General features: G+C 45.3%; 1 pseudogene; it reads right to left on the bottom strand.

The window, feature by feature from the left end:
* Positions 1 to 1,000: 1,000 nt before the first annotated feature.
* On the bottom strand, positions 1,001 to 1,910 carry LOC136478514 (uncharacterized; annotated as a pseudogene).
* Between the last annotated feature and the right edge of the window lie 19,866 nt (positions 1,911 to 21,776).

Raw genomic sequence — 21,776 nt, forward strand, 5'->3', positions numbered from 1 at the left:
GTTGAGGCGAGAAAGAGGTGGATGGGGCGAGATAGGTGCATGGGGCGATGAGAGAGAGGGGGATGTGGCGATTGATGTCGACGAGGACGCAGCTCGTGGGCGGGGACACAGCTCGTCGACGGTGGTTGTGTCCCGGCAGTGGTGGATAGGGTTCGAGAAATGGGGGGAAGAGAGAACGAGTGGCCGAGGAGGTGACGAGTGCAGGAAATGAGTAAATATACCGGTGTTTTTGGCGGAATTTTTTGACGAGGGAAATTGTTTTGGCGCCTTGAGGCGCGAGAGGTTGCGGTCTTCTTTTTTTGGCATTGCGGGATCTGTTTATCAAAGACTGTGCTCGAGAACTAATGAAACCACTTGAGTAGTGCAATGGTATGGCCCTTTGAGTTTGATCCCGAGCTCCCGGGTTCGAACCCGACGATAGCCAATTTTTTTGGGTTTTTTCAATTTTTGGGTTTTGTCAACATTTATTGTGTTTATTCCTTTTTTTATTTCTCCATTTTCATTTTTTTTGCCAGATTTTTAATTAGTACAATATAGCTTAATGATTTACCTCGTTTATTTTCAACTATTTATTAATTTTTTTTGCTATTACTATAGTTATTTATTGAATGACTCAAGGATAAAAGCTACAATACCTTAAGTTAGGTAGAAAAATCTAAAAATTTGGTCCAATTGAAACCACATATTCACATTGTTTTTGATTTGCTACAATTTAGGAATAATTTTGACATAGTATTTTTCACTGGTTGTATGCAGTTCTGCATGAAAGTGGATACAATTTCAATAGAATTTGGACATATAGGTTCACACAATAGATAGGTAGCACTTAAGTTACAGTAACATAGGTTCAGATAACATGATAGGCCGAGATAACATGTCTAGATTACATGTTCAGATTACAGGTTCAGATAACATGTCCAGGGAAAACAAAACAGTAGTGCAGTCTAGGGACATGTCAGTGGTCCATACTAGAAATCAAAACAGTATGTCAAGGTCCATACTAGAAATCATCATCTTCATCATCTAGGGACATGTCATCATTGTTATCATTGCCACCATCACTATAGTACTGCAGTACTGTCTCAACTTCCTCCTCATCCTCACTATCTTCACGAATAATAGGTTGCTTCTAGCTGCTTATAAGGTCTTGTAAATTTCCTTCAATTATACTGGCTTCTCCACCTTGAATATTGTGCGTAACCTCATTATCAGTCCCTGCTTGCACTACATGTCCAGTATCAGAACAATAATCATCCTGATGCACATCATGACTGGCCTCATCTTTTTCAGCGACATCATAAATATTACTATGTTCAAATTTCTGCACAACTCGCCAATCTTTACCTAAAGATGTGTCTTGCAGGTAAAATATCTTTTTCGATTGAGTTGCTAAGATGAAAGGATCAGTCTTGTACCATAATGATTGCACATTGATGGATTTGAAATGTCCATCATCTCGAAGGCCTATCGTCTTGCCTTCTTGCTTGAACCAATCGCATCGAAATAGAACCACCGTCCGACGGACTTGAAGATTTGAGTTATATTGCAACTCAATTACCTCTTTAAGGACTCCATAAAAATCTATGTTGTTCCCATCATGTGAACCTTCAGTCATTACACCACTATTTTGTGTCAGAAGGAAATTCTCACAATCCATAGTGCTATACCGCACTCCATTAACCTTGCAAGCTGCACAAGTCTTAACTCGCAGATCTGGGCCACATGACAGTGCCCACAATCCTTCGCTAACCGATTCTGGATTCTCCTTGCGTTTGTTCTCAATCTGTTGCAACAAAAGTACTCAGTTAACCAATTACATATGGATACTAATGCATTTACTGAACCTAGAAACACAATGTGTAGTGACTTACATGGCACCTAAACCACTTTGCAAATCCTTGTTCAACCATTTTATCAACATCAAGTGCACCTTGCTGCTCAAGATCGTCCCTGTACAAGCTACAGGGCAAAGTTAAGTCATAAGAATAATTTGAAAAATTAGAAATAAAACAAAAACTAATCCCCAAAACATCTAATATATACTTACTCCAAATATTCCTCAGCTTCTTCACAATTATTTAGCACATACCAAACTAACTTATTGAGGTCAACATCATCAATGTACTGGCTCCTATTAGATCCAACAAGAGTAACACCATGCTTAAAAACAGAGATGTCATCAGGCAATGGCATCTCTCCATCACTACCATCATCATGGTTAAATCTATTGTCAATATCCTCCATATACCTAGAACAAAAAGTCAAGGTGTCACTTGCCATGGTGGGAGATTCAGCGGTGTCAGAAGCACTGGCCACATACTGTACTGCGTACTCATGTTGCCAAATGGATTGAATCCATCGGTAGCTAAGGCAAGCCTCAGGTTCCTCGAATCATCTGCAAAGGTTGGTTCCCTCGTGTCGAACTCCTTCCATGCTTCTCCATCAGCTAGATGGCTCATTACATTGTCGACTGGCGTCCTCATTTTCTTGTGCCATTGTGTTTCCTCAGAAGTGCGCTTTGAAGCAAAAATTCTTTTCACCTTGGCAAAAGTGGAAAATGCCTCAATACCTTGTGTGGAACCCGCTTGTTCCCAGTTTCATCTTGCCATCTAGACGCCTTGCATACTGGGCACACATTCTCTTTATAATACCTCTTCCAAAACAACACACAGTTGTTCTTGCACACATGGATGTTTTCGAAACCAAGGCCCAGTTCTCCAAGATATTTCTTGGCCTCATCATATGATTTTGGCAACTCACTCTGAGGGTATCCTGATGACAACAACTTCAGCATTGTGGAAAATGATGTATTGCCAATTCGATAATGAGACTTGATATACAACATCCTCACTAGAAAAGAGAATTTTGAATGGCTAGATCCTGGGCTAAGCGACTTCTTCGCATCTTCAAGGACTCTTGCAAACCTTGGTTGTTCTCCATCAGCCTCTGCCGCAGCATACAGATCTCCTATCATCTCTGGTACTCCATGATCCTCATCATAATCATCATCGGCCACATCCACATGTATCCCAAAGTCATGATCACTTCCTTCGACCTCCTGCTCCAAATTTTCAACTACTACAGTATCTGCCGACTCCCCATGATGAATCCACCTGGTGTATGCAGCTGACATTCCATAAATGTGTATATGGTCATTTACATCATCCTGAGGCCGTAAACTTTGATTAAGACATTTGCTGCACGGACAAAGTATGTGGCTGTCTTCGGGGTATCTTTCACTAACAAATTTCATGAACTCTTCAATTCCTTTCACATATGCAGGTGTGAATTGTGTCCCATAAATCTAGCTTCTATCCATCTGTTTTGAGAGTAAAATAAACCTTGCACTCAGTCCTAAATTAGAGTAAACTCAACAAAATTCAAAAACACATCCAACACATGCAAATATATAAAGAAATTCAAAAACAAATCAAACCTTGTACTGCTCTATCCCACACGCCGCCGCTGCTCTGTCCCACGATCGTCGGCGCTCCTCTGTCCCACGCAAACTGCCGCTGCCCTGTCCCACGCAAGTCGCCGCTACCCGGCGCTGCTCTCCTCGCCCCACGATCGCCGGCGCTGCTCTGACCGCCCCACGATCACCGACGCTGGTGCACTGACCCACGCACGCCGCCGCTGCTCTCTCCCACGAGCACCGCCGCTATCCAGCGCTCCTCTGCTAGCGCGTCACGCGCTGCTCTGCCAGCCCCATGCTCGCCGCGCGCTACCGCACTGTCCCACGCGCGCCGCCACTGCCGGCGCTGCTCTCCTCGCCCCACGCTCGCTGGTGTTGCTCTCCTCGCTCCACGCTCGCCGGAGCTGCTCTGCCCGCCCAACGCTCGCCGGCGCTGCTCTGCCCAACCGATGATCACCGGCGCTGATCTACTGTGCTCCCCCGACGCTACTCTCACGGCGCGAGGGTTTGTCTGCGCCCATGTCCGTGCGATCATGGGTTTAGGGCCCATGAACTATGATCAATTCAATTTAGGGAACCAAGTTTCAATTATCATGTTATACGTTTACAAATAGAAAAACATGCATGCCTTTATCACAAAACGGCGAGTGCTCCAGTGGTAACGCACCAACATGTCTAGCAGCAGGTCGCAGGTTCGAATCTCCCTGCGTGCACTATTTTTTGGCAAAAAAAAGGGAGGCAAAAGGATGCAGGTCCAGCTGGACCGTGTGGGCCACGCTGCCCCACTTGTTCGCCGCCACGTCCTCAGGCTGAGACCCGCTGGTGGGACCGCATCGCCATGTCTTTGAGGTTGGGACCCAATGGTGGGACCACATCGCCACATCCTTGAGGTGGGACCTGCTGGTGGGACCACGGCGCCATGTCCTCGAGGTGGTACACGAGCCAAACGATCTATGACGATTTAGTTTTGTTGTTTTATGACGATTCTTTTGTTTTCGTCATTATTCTTTGTGCCAAAGCTCCGTCACTTGTTACTTATGACGAAGCTAGAAATTTCGTCATAGAAAGCGCTTGTTCTGTGACGAAATTTGTAAGCGTCACGACTGAATCATCATTGATGAACACATTTCTAGTAGTGTCTCGAGCTACCATGCTCCCCCTCATTATTTCATCCTCTAGGAAGACAGCGTGTCTCGTTTCCACAAACTTTGTATGTCTGTCTGGATAGTAGAAACGAAAACCTTTTGACTTTTCTGCGTAGCCAATGAAATGACAACTTACTGTTTTGGGATCTAGCTTTCCAATGTTTGGGTTAAATACTTTAGCCTCAGTAGGACTCCCCCACACACGTAAGTGGTTTAGTGAGGGTACTCTTCCTGTCCACAACTCATACGGTGTTTTGGGCACCGACTTACTTGGTACTCTATTGAGAATATGAATGGACGTTTTTAATGCCTCCATCCATAGGATCAACGGTAAGGTGGAGTAACTTATCATATTGCGCACCATATCCATCAGGGCATCATTGCGTCTTTCAGCTACTCTATTCTGCTGAGGTTCGCCCGGTGTAGAATACTGGGCTACTATGCCATTCTCCTATAAGAACCTTGCAAAAGGTATAGGGACTTGGCCATATGGGGTATGCCGACCGTAGTACTCCCCCCATGGTCGGACCTGACTATCTTAATCTTTAAATTGTGTAGGTTTTCAACTTCTGCCTTAAATATCTTAAATTTATCCAATGCTTCTGTTCTTTTTTTGATTGGATAAATGCAGCCATAACAGGAGTACTCATCTGTGAATGTTATGAACGAATCATAACCATCCACACTCTTTATAGGAAACGGACCATAGATGTCTGTGTGAATAATCTATAAAATTTCTACGCTTTGTTTGGCATCTTTCTTAATTTTCTTTACATACTTTCCTTTTATGCATTCTCTGCATTGTTCAAAATCTAAAAACTCTAATGGAGGAAGAATATCATTCTTAACTAGTCTTTCTATTCTCCCCCTTGAAATATGGACTAAACGACAGTGCCATAATTTTGACGACGCATCGTGAGCTCTTTTATTTTCTGTTTACATCCACAGATGAGGATACATTCTCATTGTCGCACGCAACGTTCCCATCATCGCATACAACATTCACATCATCACGTAGTGATAACAAATAGTATGTGCTCTCTTATGCCACCATTTTTAGAGTACCTCTCTATCACCAGCTGCTTTATCTGCTGGGTAGCATATGTCTTTGAAGAGCCAGTGAACTAACTCTTTATTCTATTGAGGTACTCGGTGACCGTGTCACACTCTGGGATTTAGCCCACAATTATAGGCTCAATCATGTTCTTTATCATAGCCAAACATTTCTTGTTGGCAGTGACCCACTTTCTATGCTCAATGTCATAGGACATCTTTTGGGATTCAAAATCTCTCTCTTTAGTTGCCCAAGCGGCATCAGCCTCGTTTGTCTCCCTCACCAGTGCCACAGGCTCAGTAGCACACGGTGAGGTGACTACCCAGTCCTCAGCCAAGATGAAGGCCAGGTCAATCTTTTCCTTCCACTCCGTATAGTTATCACCTTTGAGAGTGGGTCTCTTTGATACAACCCATCAAGTCGTATCCATCTTAAAACACAATTCACATAGAGTGAGAACATATATAATAACAACAATTGCATGCCTTGATTCTAACGTTGGTCAAAATTAAAACATACAACTGTTCTTTTACATTAATTCTACATCACCGTTGGGCAGAAATAGAATTAATGCATAAAATCATTAAAATTACGATATTGTTATTAACAACGTTGGCCAGAAAATAACATCATAATCATGTCAAAATCTCTTTTTCTCCAATTAAATATCACGTTGGTTCAAAATAACTGGAGAATAAACTATTTCTTTAGCAGCGGAAACATGAAAAAATTCATTATCTATTTTTCAGAAGCATTAAACCTTTCTCAAATATTATCTAAAAAATTATCCTGTTGGTTCAAATTTTAATAGAGATATTAAACTAGACAAAATTCATTGAAATCTGCTTCTGAAAATTAAATAAACTCTAAACTTTATTTACTATTCATTCTAGCCTGGCCTGCAGCAACAGTACCAGCCCATCAGCTACAGTGCGGCCGGCCTACAGCGGCAGCTCTCTCTCGCGCGCGCGGCACCTCCCCCGCGCCCAGGCCGCAACCTGGGCTTAGGCCGCGAAAGTGGCCCGCCACGCTCGCCCGCCTGGGCCGAAGTCGGTCCAATGAATTTGGACCGTCATATTTCATCGGACGGCCGCGCACGTGGATCGGGGGAACAAAACCCCAGCAACGGCGTCATCACCCCGAACCCTAACGCATTCTCTTCGTTCCCTTTCTCTTTCCTCAGCGCGTAGCCGGTCGCTTCCTCTCTCAGCCCCGCAGCGCAGCGAGCGAGCAAAGCGGTGGAGCGGACAGCCATGGCGCCGTCGCCGGCCCCCTCGCCGGCGTGCGCGCTCCCTAGTGGGTGAGCGCACCGCCATCGGGCGGCCTAGCCACGGCGCCCCCTTGGCCGAGCCCAGGCGAAACAGCTCCCTTAGTTCGGCCTTCTTCTCCCACGCTGGCGAAGGGTCAGCCCGACGCATGGCGAGGTAGGTCCCTTTCCACTTCTTCCCCGTCCTCTTCTTCTTTTGGATTTGGATTCTACTTCTCTTATCCGAACCGGTGTTGGTGATTAGGGTTTAGATCTAGGGTTAGGGTTCGGAATCCGACCCACTGTTCTTCTTCCCCAGAGGGTCTTCACGCGTTTAGGGTTCGGCTTTGATTCTCTTCTAGGCCGAAACCCTTTTCTTTTGTTCTTTCCTTCATCCAGTTAGGGTTAGGGTTAGGGAACCCCTTCTGTCTGCTTAGATCCGAAAGGATCTAATTCATTCTTTCCTTTTCTAATCGTTTCTAGCCCCTACCGAGATCTACCCTTACTCTTCTCTTCTCGTATCCGAACGGTGTCTATTCTTTTCTTGATGCGCGCCGGCGAAGACGGCGGTGCGGCACCTTTCCTCGCACGGTGGCGGTGGTGACCGGCAGTCAGTGACGCCCGTCACCCTCCTGGTCTCTTTTCTATTTTCTTTTACCCGGTTAGTGTTAGGGTTTTAATCCGAAACGAATCGAACACTTGTTCTTTATTTGATTTCTTTTCAATGCTCTACCCCATACTAGATCTACACTCTGTTAACCTGGCTCTGGTACCATTGTTGGAAAACACAGTGCCTCTGAAACGTAGATCAAGGGTAAGCATCTTACTTAGATGGGGAAACTGTTGATGTACCTCGCCCTAGGTCATCATTCGGTCCATGGCGCCGCAGCGGCTTGGACGCCGGTGTCGTGGCAGCTCGGCGCAGTGGAGTCCAGCGTAGTGGTGCCGAGATCTAGTGGCGATGCAGAGGCAACGGTGAGGTTGGTGGCGGCGAAGTCAGTGGGTCTTCCCGTCGCTGGCAGCACCCTCTTTAGATCGGGTTAGGTTTTCTGTTGATGGGTCATGACGGCTCCGGTCAACCTCGTAGTTCGAGCCCTGATCCCCACCTCTCTTTTTATAGTGCTATGCGACAGAGGCCCACCAACCATATTATGGTTGGACGCCCCCGATCAGGACGCAGATCTAAGGGCCCAATAGGCCGCCTATTGGTGGAAATCAACTAACAAATTTTAGTAGCTCTAGAAATTTGTGCCCATGTGGACTGATCTTTATGGTTGAAGCCAACAAGATTGTTGGTCTGCGTTGAAGAAGCCCTTAGGCAATTGTATCCCATCGTCGCTGGCTCGCAGCAGCATGTACTGACCACATAAGAACAGAGCACCGAGCTATCTTGGTCACCAAAGAATCAAAGATAATAACGCAGGAAATTTCAAAAATAAAAAGATAACGCCGGAGGATTCCTATTCATTTCCAATTGATCAAACAAACAAATTAGATTACTGATGACGACAGTGACAGACATGTGCAAGGAAGTTTGGTGTGTCGCTATCTATCCCTGGCTAAGGCCCAACACATTCCCCTCGTCTTGTTAATTCAGATTTCGGCGAGATGCCCTGATGCTTAAGAGCATGACAATGGTCCATGAGAATCGCTCCGAGATTTCTGCCCTCTGCCTAATAATTTGGTGTGATATCAAGTGATATCACAATACTTACTTATTATGGCTGGGGGTGTTTGGTTCCACATGACTAAAGTTTAGTCCATTTCACGTTGGATGTTTGAATACTTTTTTTTTATGAAATAGGAGGGTTTAACCCCCTACTGGAATTTTATTAAACAGCCAACTACAAGTACAGGTACAATCCTCAAGAAAGGAGATCAGGAAACAAAGAAAGTCAAGTGCTAGCCATGAGTCAATATGGTGGTGAAGCCTTGCATCTTTGAACTGAGTGAGGAATACCCCTGAAGATAACATCGTTTCGCATTGTTCAGATTGACCAAGACATCGTTATGATAATTTCCATGAAGAAAAGCAGGTGAAGCTGAGTTCTAAAACTCTCAAAAATGAAACAGGGATCCTCTGAATTGGGCACCGTCAGCTGTAGAGAAGACCAACACGCTATAGAAAAAGCAACAGGTCCTCATCTGCATTTAAATGGCAGAGAACACAAGTGTACTCCGGCAGATGCATACGTTGCCTTCTGAGGAGGGCTCTTGTGCTGAGTCGATCCTTTAAAAGAAGCCACTTAAAAACACGATGGACATTCCTGTGACCAATGAGATGTGTGTAAGCTCTTTTGGCTGAGAAGAAAGATGATCCCCAAATGTAAGACCAGGCGTCAGAAAGGTCAGATAACTCCAGACCCTGTACATCACTGGTAAGTTGCAAGAACAGATTATATGCTTCAGAAGACAAAGGTAAATGGAAAAGAGAGTGAAACTCTGGTGTTGAGGCTGCCACTGAAACTGAAATATAGACTAATTATAAAACTAATTACATAAATGAAGACTTCACAGCTCCCAAAGCACTGAGCACCAATGTTTGTATTGCAGTGTATTACTGTAGAAGGAAAAAAACGGCTTCAACTCTACCAAAAATGAATTAAAAAGTAAAGAACCGAAGGAGCTGTATATTTAGGGTTCCTTTTAGCTCCACTACAGTAGGAGTCGGAGCCGAGAGAAACCCCTCTAAACGGAGCCTATCTTTACGAGGTTGAGTTGAAACGCTCCCTCCCTATTTTGTGTTCGGCGAAAGTCCCTCTCTGACATTAGTAAGCATGAACAAATGAACAATGCCTCTATCCAACCTCCCTAATGTGCCTAGCTTGCGTGCTGCATACACGTAGTGTCAGTCTCCAGAATGTTGAATACTAAGTGCACCCGCAATAGCTAAAGTAAACTTCATAATACTATGTGGCATATCCAGCTAGACTATAGACGATAATAAAGATCACACCTTCAAAAAAAAGAGTCTATAAACATTAACTCTCATGGGTCCCATTCGACTCGACGAGCAGCCGCGAGTCGTCCCTGCCCGCCGCACGCCATGGTTGGCCCCAGGTGCGAACCAGCTACATTCTCCATTGGTATTTTATTCTTAAGTTAGCGATGCACAGGTTTGACCATCAATTTCTAAAAATTTGTATGGTTAACCAAAAAAGATTTATGTTTTTAGATTCACTATGATAAATATTTTCATAATATATAGTAGTTAACATGTTGTGAAACCACATTGATTTTTTGAAATTGATGGTTAAAGTTAGAATTGTTTGATTTAAGACAAACCTAATATGGCACGAAAAAAAAAGGAGAGAGTGCAAACGCCAATCTAGTAGAGTAAGAATGTATAAATGAATTCTATAACAATGACCAAGTAGCTAATGATTTGATATGTTTTTTTTATCAGTTGTATTTTTATTTAACTTATCTTTCAAATATCATTCACATAATAGTGACATTGAAATCGATCTCTCTCAATGCAACATTCAAAATTCTAAAGTGAAACAGTCCCGTGTTCCTGATTTTACTCGCATGGAATTCACTTATTATCCACTACTACAGAAAAGGTTTATAGCAACGGTTTAATTTTTTTGTAGGGGCGGCTGGGGATAGAGCCACCCCTACAGTGGGCGTGCTCGGGACCCACGAGGCCAGCCGCCCCTATAAATGACACAGTAGGGGGGCGGCTGGTGATACGAGCCGTCCCTACAAATGGGTCGATTTGTAGAGGTGACTCACTCACTAGCCGTCCCCGGTGTTGCGATTTATAGGGGCGGCTCAATCACCAGCCGCCCCTACAAATGCCCCACGTATAAAAACCTGCAACCCCTTCTTCCTTCTCGGGTCACTCACTCCAATCCGTGAAAAAATGTAGGGAGGCCTTGGGCACCTCCCAAAAAATTGCTCTACTAAGGGGGAAGGTTTTGATCTCAAATCCTTTGGTGGAGAGGTTGTAGAAGGTAAGAAAATGTTATTCCACACTTTTTTGAAGTTTTAATGGTTGGTTAGTGAGTAATTAGAGTTTTGCTTTTCTCTCTCTTCTATGGTGCTTGAGCTACTTATGAAGCAAATTAGACCCAAGTTTTGAATGTACTAGGGTAAATTAGGTAGGGGAACAAGATCATACCCTTATTTGGTCCATGATTCTTGATTTTAGTGAACAATTAGTTAGTTTTATGGATGTTTCATGTGCATATAGATCTAGATCTAGATCTAGGATTTGTTTTTTTATTAATTTCATTTTTGTAAATTTATGTTTGATGAAATTGGACTAGGGTTTGCATGAAAGATATTGGGTAAAATATTAATTGTTGCTAATTATTGTCTTTGAAATTGTTTATTGTAATCAACAAATATGTATTTTAATTATTTGAGGATAAATAGACCATTAATTAATTTTCTCCTACCATGGTATGTTTGTATGCTTCATGTAATTATATTTGATTTATATTCATATATATCTGAAGTTTATATAATTATTCTCAAGTAGTTATTAATTTGATTCATATATATATATATATATATATATATATATATATATATATATCTGAATAAGTAGTCCTTTAATGTTTTTTTGTTGTTCTAAAAGATGGAGTACATGAACTCTTGGATGTGTGGTTCGTTAAGGTTCAAGACGGGTTTCCATGAAGAGGTGGATAAATTTATTGAAGCCGCAAAGAAGCATACAACGACGTTGACAGAGAATAAGGATACAATCATTTGTCCCTATAAAGATTACAAAAACCGTATGGCATGGACAGATGTGACTATCATCATATCACATTTGATTATGTGAGGATTTGTTGAGGACTACACAGTGTGGATTCATCATGGTGAAATGGTTATTGTTAACGACGAGGATGAGGAGGAATACGACGACGAAACCCTAAAATCCCTGACCCAATATTCAGCAGAGCTTGATGCACGAATAGATCTCGAGTTTGGCAATAAACAAGGTGGTGATGCTGGTGGTTGGGATGGTAACGACGAAGGTGGTGCCAATAGAGCACGTGTCGGGGATGAAGATGATTTGGAGGACATGATTCAAGCCCTTGGACTAGAGATTCTACTAAAGAGCCAGAAAGATCTAGAAAATTGAGAAAGGGTGACAAAAGCATCGAAGGAGACTGTGTATGGTGTTGAAAAGGGTTGTCCGACACATTGGATATTGCTATGTTTTGTGCTTGAGCTACTCATCCTGAAGGCTAAGTATGGCTGGTCAGACTGTAGTTTCAATGATCTATTGTGTCTCCTGTCATGGGTGCTACCACAACCAAATTCAGTTACCGCCAACACATACCAAGCGAAGAAGGTCATAAGTCCATTAACAATGGGGGTTGAAAAAATCCATGCATGCCCCAACCACTGTATTCTTTTTCGTGGCAAAACGTTCAAGTCACTGGATAAATGTCCCCGGTGTGCGGCCAGCCGGTACAAGAACAATGACCTTTACGGTAGGGATGAAGCCTCCACGGGGAAAAAGAGAAATAAGAAGGGTACGAAAAAGGTGGTACAAGAATCTTAGCCCCCAGAGGACACTCTATTAGGCAACGATGCAAAGCAGAGAAGAATTCCTGCCTTGGTAATGTGGTACCTACCAGTGACCGACCGCTTGAGACGTATCTTTCTAAACCCTAAAGAAGCCGCACTCATGACATGGTGGGATGATGAGCGCAATGTGGATGCTGAAAAGATTGCACACCCGGCTGATTGTAGTCAGTGGCAAAGGATCGATGAGAAGCACAAAGAATTCAGCGATGACCCAAGAAATGTACGATTTGGCTTGAGCACCAATGGAATGAATCCCTTCAATGAGAGGATGAGCGACCACAGCACTTGGCCAGTGATCTTGACCATGTACAACATCCCAACGTGGTTGTGTCAAAAGAGAAAGTACCTTCTCCTCACTATTCTTATTTCTGACCCTAAACAACCAGACATTGATATAGACGTGTTCCTCGAGCCTTTGATGCAAGAAATGGAGAGGCTATGGAGGCATGGGGTGCCGATGTATGATGCATTCCAAAAGGAGTACTTCATATGTAGAGCAATAATATTTGTTACTACCAATGATTAGTTCGTGTTGTTTGCTTTGTCTGGACACATCAAAGGGAGGATGGGATGCTTAGTTTGCTTGGATGGTATTATATGGGTGTTCCTCGATGCATCCAAGAAGATAGTTTACCTAAGGAACCGGCGCTTCTTGAAGACAAGTCACAAGTACCGCAACAAATTGTTCTTTAGATTTTATGACAACACCTCAGAGATTGAACCCCCTCCTGAGAGACATCATAATAGAGAACACGTGTATAGAATGGTGAAAAACATGCGCGTTGTCTATGGAAAGAAGAATCCAGATGGGACGAACAGAGATAGAAGCACACCTCATGTCGAAGGCGCACCTTTCAAGAAACAATCGATCTTCTTTCAGTATCTGCCTTATTGGCCAGACTTGGAGGTCCCCCGTGCCATTGATGCTATGCACGTGCAGAAGAATGTCTTTGAGAGTCTCATTGCTACCTTGATGGACACAGGCAAGTCAAAGGATGGTCTGAAATCACGGAAAGACATGGTGAAGCTAAACGTGATGCCATAGCTTCACCCGCTACCTGAGGCTAATGGAAAATACACTCTGCCCGAGGCGTGCTTCAACCTAACACCAGAAGAGAAGAGAGCTATATGTACTTTTCTGAGGGGGGTCAAAGTCCCGACTGTGTTTTCAGCGAATGTGAAGAAGCTAGTGTCGATGAAGGACTTGTCAATAACACACTGCAAGGCTCACGATTGTCATGTAATGCGGACAGTGTTTCTACCTATTGCAATCAGGGCTATAACGCTAGAGTTCTTGAAAATGGCCATCACCCACATGTGCTACTTCTATTCGAAGATCTCACAGAAGACGATTGGCAAGAAAGAGCTGAGTGACCTACATGAATTTGTGGTGGAGACACAAAACCAACTAGAGATGTGTTTACCTCCTGCTTTTTTTATATAATGCCACATCTCATGATTCACATGGTTCATCATATACAAGCGTTGGGCCCTTGCTACTTGCATGAAATGTGGTCCTACGAGCGGTTCATGTCGATTCTAAGCCGATATGGGCATAATCGAGCATACCCAAAGGGCTCCATGATATAGGGTTACAGTACTGAAGAAGTCGTCGAGTGCTGTCAAGAGTACCTAAAAGTATAGAAAGGGATTGGTAAACCCGATTCTCATCACAAGGGTAGGCTGGCTGGGAAGGGCACTAGTGGTAGAAAAGTGTTCATCGACCATGATTATAAAGAAGTGAGTCAGATGCATTATAGGACTACTTTGGTTTATAGACCTTTTTTATTTCTTATACCTTCTCGTGTACCTAAAGCACACTTTCTTGCATCTATTAGAACAAAGCGCGAAATAATGTCGCGGACACCAGACAGTGTAGCCCGATGCCCCGAGCATGATGAGCAGCCAACCTATGAGGAGGAAGCACTAGAGGACCAGCTTACTCAGGAGCAGTTCGATAACGAGTTAGAAAAGGATCTAGAAGTGATGCTTACTTAGGAGCAGTGTGACGAGGAGGAAGGGGGAGCAGAAGGAAGAGCAGAAGATGCTGCTGAAGGCAAAGAAGAAGAGGATGATGAGGAGGAGGACTCAGAAGAGGGATATGTAAGTCCTGAGGATCCTTTCCCATGTGAAGCCAGAAGGAGGCCAACGGAGGAAGATTTAGATAAGGATTTTGACCCGAACAAGGAGGTAGGGATATAGCCTTAGCTTGTAAATTTTGCTAAAGCTTTGGTTGTGTTACCTCTGCTAACACTTTGACCTGTCGTATTGATGTGAAGAATTTAAAGGTACGCTCAAGGAATTGGATATATGCGAGGAGTACAGAATCATCCGGTGGTAATCTTAAGTTTGATAAGCTAGAGACCCAAGAGGCAGTATCGAGGATACTGAAATATGCTGAAGACAAGGAGAAGGGCTCATTCAATCCTTCCAGAGAGAGGGATGAGCTTAGCCTTGGCTTGGGAAACAACGAGCACACAGGCCGCACCAGGGGGCTAGGGAAAAGGATGACCTAGAAGCACGAATTCGAAGAGGACAGGCACATGTACAAGAAACATGGCAGAGACTAGGAAGCTAATCTTGAGCTCCAAGTGAAGGCTCTAGTTGTGAAGGCGCTGGAGGAGCAAGGACTGTCTACGAAGCCACGGATAGTTATGGCGCCGCCGGAAGAACTAGCACTAGTTGGCAGCCCTCTGAAAGTTCCTAGCAGCCAAGGTTCCACTGTAGCCACAACCCTCATCGATCGCATACAGGAACCAACTAGTTACACCTTGGTGTTTCTCAGCGGCTGATAGAACATTGTGATGGAGGTGGCAACGGGTGTGGCACATTCTCCCTGTGGCTTACACCATAATAATAAGATACCGCTGGACTACACTAGGGTCGAGGTGCATACCATGAAGCCTGAGTTCATGCAGTGGAGGATAGACTACGCAACTCCCAAGGGGCTGGTGTTACTCAGAGACATAATGGGGCAGTTCATCCTCTGACACAAACGGGACATTATATTGATTGCTTCTTCACCGCCTCCCCCTCTCTCAAATTTGGAGCGAGTTGTTGAGGACGGGGAGATATTTTCACTATCTCGTGACCACCACATTCCTAAGATGCCACATTCTTCCCTACCTCCTAGCGAGCATGTGCCTGATAAGCCACAACCTTCTCCAGCTCATACTGAGCAAGTGCATGATGAGATGCCATAGTCTTCTCAACAAGCGCATCTGATACATGAACAACGAGTGCCTCCTGAAGAAGGTGATGCACAAGAAGATGAGGATGTGCCTAAATGGGAACTTCGAAAGAAGCATCCAATCACCATAAGGCCAATTTATGCTCCGATGAAAGATGTCTTGTCGGTGCACAAGTGGTATGCCCATGACCAGTTCAATCCTGAGAACCAAGTTAAAAAAGTCCCAATATGGGCTTCTGAGGAGGCCATCGGTAGCAAAGTCCACCAAACAGCAAAGAAGTATCTAGATGTTGATGCTATCAAATGGTCAAAGGATTGCCCGAAAACATATGAAAGAGGCTAGCCCTTCCTACCAAACCAGGACATTCAGTGCCTACCACTTGGAATGAGAAGGTTCCATGATTGGTACTTGCGTGTTCTCCTAACGAGCATAGACCTCGTACAAGCATGCTTCCCTGCCAGCACATTTCGAAGCCTAGCTAGGAAAATTATCTTTGACTTCAATGACATGCAGACATGCTTTCACCTCGGAGCAATAGAAATGAATCTAATTCGCACGTGGTGCCTGTAAGTCCTTGCCCTCCTGATATAATATGAATGTAATCTTTGGATTTTGTTGTAACTAATCGACACCATGATTTGTAGAATACAAGTGCACATGGTAAAACAAATGCCAAGTGTGAAAGCCAGGTATATAGACCCTCAAGCTATAGCACAAACAAATTTTAATTACCCTAGATAGTGGAAACTAGATATCAAAGAGCTAGCTACTGGAAAGACCCTTCGGGAGAAAGAGGACATCCGTGCGAAGAAACTAAGGCAAGAGTACATTGCCCTGGCTTTTAAAAATCTCCAACAGCACTCTACTATATGGCTACCATACAACTTCGAGTAAGTTCAACTCTATACTTAAAACTTTGTTCAATATATTTTATTTGATGCAAAAGAGCTTATCTAGTTCTATGATTAAATTCATGCAGCAACCACTGGATTTGTATAGGCATCGATATCAGGAGGAGCATGGCATGGGTCTTTGATTCAATAGATAGGGACCCAGTGATATACAAAGACTTCATATCGATTCTCAGGACGTATACATATCGACAATCCTCATTAGCTTATATGTTTGTATACATACTTGTAACATTCACTTTTGGATACTAACAAGTTGCATTTGCTAAAATAATTTGAACAAGGCATTCAGGTTCCATGTCAATGAACATCACGGAAGGCATGATCCAGTAAGGAAGGAAAGGCTGGCTATAAAAACACTATGTGCGGTAAGTGTAACTTACTTTAGTACTCCATTATGTGGCTGTCAAAAGCATTACTTAACATTTTTATATGCAAAACACACAGCGCCCCAAGCAGAAGCCTAAGAGTGTACATTGTGGATACTATGTATGTTCTATGATGAGTAACATCGGTGCCTATAGGAGACACCCCTTAAGGGTAAGTTTGAACCTCTTCACCCGTAGTATAAAAACTTCGCACATGATATGAAATACTAAACCAAAACTTGTTCTCTTGTAGTGGAAACAAAATAAAGAAATGAAAAGAGACCCATACAAGGATGACCAACTCTTAGAGCTCGTCGGCGACCTTTGCAACTTCATATTGGACCGGATTGTACATGTCAAAGGCACCTACCATGACTGAGATTCTGACTTAGGTAGAAATCCTCAGTACCAACACCTTTGTGAGACTGAAAGGCTAGCTTTAGGCCATTGATAATAATATGTATGGAATTTGATATTGGTCTTACCTTGTGGGACGGTTTGGACTTGTGGAATGAATTAGACTTATGAATTATGTCTATTTAATGATGCATTGTATATATTCTTGTGAATTGGACTTATAATGGTAGTTTCTATAATGCTCTTGTACTTGTGGTCAGATTTGAATTATATATATATATATATATATATATATATATATATATATATATATATATATATATATATATATATATATATATATATATATATTCTGGTCGAATTTGAATTGTAAATTTAAATTTTATAGGGACGGCTAGTACTACAGCCGCCCCTACAAATTGATTTTGTAGAGGCGACTGGTGTTACCAGCCGCCCGGGCGGCTTATAACACCAGCCGCCTTTACAAATCGATTTGTAGGGGCGGTCTAGGAACTGCCCCTATAAATGCATGATTTGTAGAGATGGTATGTTAGGGACGGCTAGCCGAGTCGCCTCTACAAACCATCATCAGCCGTCCCTACAAATGCTTATTGTAGTAGTGATCCACATGATCTATTTGTTTAGGTACAACACATGTCTAGAATTATCTTCATTATGTCAATATTCAACATGTCCAGATCACACATCAATTCTCCTAATGTGCATGTGCTTGTGTGTCCATGATCAGTCATGTAGGGTCCACCACTTCCTCCTCATGCACCTAGGGTTGTTTGGTTCATGGTCTGTGAAGCTGCATGGCCCAGGCAATTGATCACATGCGTCCATTTTACTCGGAGCCTGTGGACATGATTGTTGCCTTGCTACTGAGCTGCATGAGATGTTGCATCCAAACAACCCCTTGATTTTTTTTCTGGAACTATGTCGTTCACGCCAACTTTACACTCGGCACAATTCTCATTTTTGACCAAGTATGTAATCTTATCTTACATTCAATTTAACATCAGACAGTTATGGCCCTCGATGGATAGTGTCAGGGACCAAATACTTGGGTACCCAAAGAGGAGGAGCTAATAACCATCAAATGTTAATGCTTTTGAACAGACAAGAACGTGACTACACCTCTTGTGCAACGACCGAAGGTTAACTCTATCTCGTCTGACCCCCAAAGGCTAGCTCCACCGCGCCTCACGCCTGGGGGCAGACTCCACCTCGCTCGACGTCCGGGGGCAGGCTCCGTCTCACCCGACGTCTAGGGGCAGACTCCACCTCGCTCGATGTCCGAGGGCAGACTCTACCTCGCCCAACATCCGGGGGCTGGCTCCGCCTCGCTCGACGTCTAGGGGCAGACTCTGCCTTGCCCGATGTCCAGGAGCTGGCTCCACCTCGCTCGATGTCTGGGGGTAGACTCCACCTCACCTGACCCCCGGAGGCTGGCTCTGCCTGAGGGCAGACTCTACTTCACCCGACGTCTGGGGGCAAACTCCGCCTCACCCAATGTCTGGGGCTGGCTCTGCCTTGCCCAATGTCTAGGGGCAGACTCTGCCTCACCCGATGTCCGGGGGCTGGCTCCGCCTTGCCCGACGTCTACACGCCACTCCTTCATAATTACGCGCGTAGATAAGGCAGGGCACTCAAGTCAACCGCAATACCGAGGACCATACCATGTATGCCTGTAGGAAAGTACCATCGGGATATGACAAGACATGCGCTATAAGGCCCTTCTGGGCATGTCAGAGCCCGAACAGTGTTGTAGGCACCGACATTTGTTTTACAGTGTTGTGGGCGCCACCATTGGCCCTTGGATGCAGGTCCTGACGGAACCATACAACAACCACTATGGTCCAAGAGGAGACTCACGTCCTCTATAGTGACGGACGTGCAGTCACTGCGTCGTCCGCTCCCCGTGGGGTTGTGGATCAACACCCCGGTCCATCGCGTCGCCCGCCGTGGCGGGATGGGACATGACCACTTGCTGATCAAGTCAGAGCGTGGTCTCATCAACAGATAGACACCCAGCTTGGAGCTATCCCTAGCACCATCTGCCTTGTCAGTAGGGCTAGCTCAGAGGAAAAGAAAGACCCGGCACCTTTGAAGGACCTTCTTTGCCTCTAGTTTTTCTTCTTTCTCCCATCTGTAATCCTTGCTCCCCCTTGGTCTATAAAAGGGAAGGCAGGGCACCCCACTAGACGGATCAATTAAACACACCAAGCATCTCATCGTACATAGCTGAGCAGCAACCAAGCTCTCAGCGCCCTTTCAACCTTTCCATCAGAGACTTGGGACCAGTCCCTTTCTTGCCTGTTTGTAACCCCTACTACGAACCTTTCAGTGCTAATAGTACCAGTAGTAGCCGCAAACTAGACGTGGAGACATTCTGCCCAAACCAGTATAAACCTTATATCTTTTAGCACACTATCCGGGTCTAACGCGCAATAATATAAATTTACTCGTTGGTGTTTACTCGAAACACCGACAGTTGGCGCGCCAGGTAGGGGACCTTTATGCGTTCCGACATTAACATCAGGCCACATATGGCTAGCCATGAAATCAGTTGGGTCTTGGGCGTACACATGCGCTTTGGTGGTCGGGACTTCATCATCACGGTGGGAGCAGAGTTGGCATTGGCTCACGCCGCCATCCAACCTCTCCCCCCCATCAGCCTCAACTACGAGAGGTTTGAGTGCCAGCTCAGCATCTTCCTAGGACCCCAATCGTCCAGGGGGGACCCACGCCACCTCACCCTTTCTTTGGAACACCCCACATGGAGCGCCTCGATAGTGCTTCCATTCGATCTCCGCAACACCGTGGCGACCGTTAGCCACCTTGTGGCACAGCGCATGATCCCATCCCCCGCGAACAATGAGTTCATGGGGGTGATCAAACACGTCGTGGAATCTTTCCACGACCCCTGGCAGAGGAGCCAGGGTTGCCCTCTGGCTCTGACTCCAGCAGGGGAAGCCATCACCCCTCTCATGAATGCTTCATGGCGGGTACCCCCGAGGGGCACGTCGAAAGCATCCAACATGAGGGGGAGGCTACTCCAACAAACGACCTCGGTGATGAGGCCGAGACGGAGACAGCAGTCCCACCACGCATGCCAGTGGAGGAGCTGAAAGCCCAACACCGAGAGATCGAGGAAGCGTGACTCTAGCTCAAGCAGGAATACGTGGAGCTTGACCAGGAGATAGAGCGCAACAGAGGCGGTGGACACGCACGTGCCATGGCCCGCGATGTGAATCAAAAGATCATCATAGATGATGAAGCCCTCCCTCACTTTGCCCGGGCAAGCCAGAACATCGCCGCCACGGCGGCCTTGCTCCATGGCCTTCCAGAGGCCGCGACGCCCAAGGATCATCAGGCCCACCACGAGATTTGCATGTTGCTCGAGCGTGCGGTGGCGCAGCAGGCTAAGAGCTCATTGTCTCGGTGACGCGAGCTCAATGCCAGCCAGCGCACACTCTCAGAACGTCCTGTTAGGGACGTGTCGGTCCACTAGGAACCACAAGGAAGTAGGCAGCACAACGTGGTTCTAGTGCGTCAGTGTCTCGGCTGCAACCGTGATGCACGTAACACCCTCGATGCCCACAGACACGCCTACGACGACCCAAGAGAGGGAGCTAGACACGGCTATCACCCTCGCCGTGGCGGACGCTACAACAGCAGCGAGGACCGAAGCCTGAGCCTCGGCCTGCCGGGGCCTTAGGCCTTCGGCCAACACATCCTCAACGCTGCCTTCCTGCCAAGGTACCGACCACCGACTAATATCCTAAAGTACTCTGGGGAAACAAACCCCGGACTATGGCTCAAAGACTATCGGCTTGCCTACCAAGCCGATGGTGCAGATAATGATGACTTCATTATCCACAACCTTCCACTGTTCTTAGCTGATTTGGCACAAGCGTGGTTGGAACTCCTGCCGTCCAACGGAATCTAGAGTTGGGCAGATCTAAAGCAGATCTTTGTAGGGAACTTCCAGGGCACATACAAGCACCCTAGGAACCCATGGGACCTCAAGAACTACCAACAGAAGGCTGGTGAAACCCTCCATGGGTACATCCTGTGCTTCTCTTGGCAGTGCAACGAGCTCTCTAACATCACCGACGCTAATGTTATAGGAGCTTTTCTGTCTGGGACCACATGCGAGTCTCTAGTTCATAAGTTGGGACGCAAGGGTCCGTGAACCACCAAGGAACTCCTAGACATCGCCACCAGCTACGCCTCAGGAGAAGAAGCGGTTGGAGCGATCTTCGATTGTCTTGATGGCAAGGCAAGGCAGGACAAGGGCACTAGCGAAGGCGCCTCCAATCGTTCTGCCAAAAGGAAGAACAAGAAGCAATGGTGCGAGGGCTTGCTCATGGCCACTGCTGACCACAAGGGTGGTCGGAAGCCCACGGAGGGCACTTTAAACCATTTCAAAAAATTACTCGAAGGGCCATGCCCGAACCATGCCTTCCCGGTTAAGCATCTGTATAAGGACTGCAGCCTAATGAGGCGATTCTTATCCGAAGGCTCCAACAA

Source organism: Miscanthus floridulus, chromosome 8 (genome assembly GCF_019320115.1).
Source record: "Miscanthus floridulus cultivar M001 chromosome 8, ASM1932011v1, whole genome shotgun sequence".
Classification (NCBI taxonomy): domain Eukaryota; kingdom Viridiplantae; phylum Streptophyta; class Magnoliopsida; order Poales; family Poaceae; genus Miscanthus; species Miscanthus floridulus.